This window comes from Tinamus guttatus, unplaced genomic scaffold (genome assembly GCF_059628265.1).
Source record: "Tinamus guttatus ecotype Peru unplaced genomic scaffold, ASM5962826v1 Tinamus_guttatus_pri_ptg000442l, whole genome shotgun sequence".
NCBI classification, from domain to species: Eukaryota; Metazoa; Chordata; class Aves; order Tinamiformes; family Tinamidae; genus Tinamus; species Tinamus guttatus.
The window spans coordinates 325,111-329,100 of NW_028288976.1; positions in this window are offsets into that span (position 1 = coordinate 325,111).

Sequence of the window (3,990 nt, forward strand, 5' to 3'; positions counted from 1 at the left end):
CCCTTAAAAAATTTCATGAAAAGTAATTTCAAATAATCATGGGTAATCAGCAAATGAACAGAAGTTGAAACTCACTGCTTTGGTATATCAAGTTAATATTTGCTTCCTAGAAAGGTCCTTAACTTGAAATAAAAGAGAGAGATATGTTGTATGTCACATAACTTAACAGAAACAGTAGTTTCTGAAGCATTCAGAGTTAGTTTTTTGCTCCTTCAATGAACAGTGTACCCAAACCTTGGCTTTTTTTATGAGCATTAGGAAGACTCTCCTTGTACTCTCTTAGTCATTGCTGAACCCACAGCTGTTGTTGGTGAAGCTCTGCCTGTGCCCGAAGAGATTTGTTCACAAATTGTTGCAACAGGAAAACTTTCCCAGGAGGCTAGGGAAGGGTCTACCAGGAGTATCTTAAGTTCTTTCTTTTGAATGTTAGTAAATCCCTACTAGTTCTGCTCTTTTTTGTTGTTGTTGTTGGCATCATTGGTACCAATCACCATTTTGCCCAAAAGGGAGCATGTTTACATCCAAACAATGCAGTCTCTTTTAGGGTGTATTGGTTTGCTTTGACAGGAGGCATCTTTCTGCCAGAGGCAGTGGTTGCATTTGTGACAGCAGAGCCGTAGCTTTGCAGAACGCTTGGTTGTGAGATCATGTCCGGGGTGAGGAAGAAGTGGTACGGTTTTTGGGTTTTGTTTGTTTTTTTGTTTGTTTGTTTTTCCCAAAAAGAAAAATTAGGAAATGTTTCTGTTGTTATGGTATTTTTCTTTTGTTTTTCCTAAATATGTGTGAGAAATGGTAGGATTTCATGAGTCCCTGGCACTATTTTTTCAGTAACATTTTGAACATTTGGAAAGATCAAAATATAAACAATCTTTCAGAGGAAACGATGGTATGTGGAAGGTTTCCAGAGTTAGAAAAATCCAAAAGGAAGGTGTTCTGAAGGAGACAGGTTGGAGTCCTAACACTGAAGAAGAAAGGTTTCTATTGAGTTCTGCCCGCCATGACCTCAGTACAAAAGCTCATGGAAGGTACTCTGGAAGCTTTAAATTCCATTTTTTAGGAGTCACACTATGCATGTAGGAAACTCCTAAATAATATATGAATACTGTGACGCTTTTTCTAAACATCTGTTTGCCTGACAACAGGACAGTAATAGTGTTGCCAAATCAAGTAGTATTTCCTAAGGAAATATTTCAATAGCTGCAGTGCCTGGAGTCACCTGGTGATATCAGTCTGTCAGCTGCAATTTAGAATAAAGGAGGGCCTTTCTGATATGCTTCAATATAGATAAAAGCGTCTGTCTAACCTTCTCCCATATATTTAAAAATGACTCTGGAAAACAAATCAAAAAAAAATCCTCTTTATAAGTGCTTTACATGAATGAATCTGTGATACAAAAGGAAAGAAAGATGACATTTCCTTGAAACCTCCCGAACTCTAGTTTGATTAATCTAGAGTTCTTGTAATAGACCAGAACACATCTCTGTTTAACAAAACTAGCTGGAAACATGGTGATTATATGGAGATATCACTCAAATAATATAGAGAAGATCTCAGATTTTTTGCAGTAGATGAGAAAGTCCACCCTAATGCTGTAATCAGTCCTTCACTAGTTATTTACTTACTGTGTTCTTTATCAATATCTGCATAATTTTCTTATAAAAATTCCTCTCCTAAGGTCTGGATTGAAATAAAATTTTCATGTTTATGCAGGAAGGAAAAGCAGATATTTTAAAGTAATCTGCTGAATTAAGACCACCATTGTGCTGCCCAGACAGAATGGAAGGGCACTATAAAGCTGAAGATGAATAAAATGTGGTGAGAAGGTGAGAACTGAATGATGTTTTAGGTGCATTTTATTTGTTAAAATACTAAGAAAAAGTAAATATTTGCCTTAAATGTGATGTAATAATAATGGATTTGTAATGCCTTTATGGTAAAGATCTTGGAATTTTCATCAGTTTGGAAAGTATTAAGATTATTCTTATCCCTGAAAGCACCGCTGTATTTAATGCACTTAATTAAATCACCATCAAATGTATATTTCTCATTCTACACATACATATTTCCTTTCAGCTTTAATGTGTGCTACAAAAGGACAGATCTTAATAAGCATCTTAGAATGAAAATCGTAGTGTGAGTCAAGGATGGGCTTATTTAGCTTTCCAGAATTCCAGTTAAAACAAACTTTTTGGATGAATTTATATTCACGTGGTTTAAATAGTTTTGCAGGATATAATCAGGGAACTGTACAAGTTCTTTAGTTGTTCAGAAGATTTGTTGGTTCACCCTGTACTAGAACAGAATTTCAGTCAGTGCTTTCCCATTATTCTGTGCTGGTTAATTTTAAATGTGCCAAAATATAAACCATTCTTGCACTTCTTTTAGAGCCTTTCTTCTGCCTTGCCCTTGGAGAAAAGATGCACTGTATACTTTCAGGCAGTGCTCGCCATTACAATGGAAAACAATGCTAGGACAAAAATAACCCCATTCAAATGAAGAGCTTACTCAGAACTCTTGTTTCACCACTACATGACTTTTGAACTTTGGTTCTGGTTTGGTGCCTTTACTCATATTATTATAGTTGGGTGAGTAGAACTGTCCCTAAGTCTCCTTCCACATTCTTCTTGTGTCTTTTTAACAAAACTCTTATTTCTCCATATTATTGTCTAGTTAGAGCAGAGGTTAGTGCCACAACAACACAGTGTTTGCTGCTGTGCAAGCCTTGTGTATGAAACAATGGTTTTATCATTGTCTAATAGGTGAGGTGAAAGAGAAGCAAACTAAGGGCAATGATGAGGACATCATAGGTTCATTTCAGTGCCTTTCAGTTTAGTTGCATTGTCTTCCTATGATTTGCTCTTCCATTTTGTGTGAATATTGCGCTTCCCTGAATGCATGAGATCATAGAATCATAGAATGCTTAAGGTTGGAAGGGACCTCTAGAGATCATCTAGTCCAACTCCCTGCACACGCAGGGTCACCTAGAGCACGTGGCACAGGACTGCATCCAAGGAGGTTTTGAAGATCTCCAGAGAAGGAGACTCCACAACCTCTTTGGGCAGCCTGTTCCAGTGCTCTGTCGCCCTCACTGTCAAGAATTTTTTCCTTAAGTTCCTGTGGAACTTTTGATGCTTTAGTTTCTGGCCGTTTCCTCTAGTTCTATCAGTGGCCACCACTGAAAAGAGGCCAGCACCATCCTCCTCACTGCCTCCCTTGAGGTACTTATAGACACTGATCGGGTCCCCTCTCAGCCTTCTCTTCTCCAGGCTGAACAGGCCCAGCTCCCTCAGCCTCTCCTCATAGGGCAGATGTTCCAGGCCCCTGATCATCCTTGTAGCCCTGCGCTGGACTCTCTCCAGCAGCTCCACATCCCTCTTGTACTGTGGAGCCCAGAACTGGACACAATACTCCAGATGTGGCCTCACCAGGGCTGAGTAGAGGGGCAGGATCCCCTCCCTCGACCTGCTGGAGACGCTCTTCTTAATGCAGCCCAGGATCCCATTGGCCTTCTTGGCCACCAGGGCACACTGCTGCCTCATGGTCAACTTATCATCCACCATGACACCCAGGTCCCTCTCTGCAGAGCTGCTCTCCAGAAGGTCGGTCCCCAGCCTGTACTGGTGTCTGGGGCCTTGCCAGACTCTTGCTGTATATGCTGTTTGGAGTATATGCTGTCTGCACCACTGATCACATCACTGGTGCGGAAGCTACCTGGGAGGAAGTGGGTACCTCATTTTCCTATGTTTTTGCATATTGTTCTTTTTTTTTTTTAATGCAAGATAACCACGGTATTTGCTTGCACTTGTAGCTTCCTTAAAAGTTAAGTGTTATGCCTATGGGGAGACCTGTACTTTAGACCCTCTTTTACCCTACAGGCAAGTGCGTCCCTTGGGTAACCAACTGTACTTCCTTCTGCCCTCTCAGGAGCGAGGTTTTACCTTTAGCCCTTTGGGGACTGAATCTCCATCTCGCAGCCTCACATTTATAAAA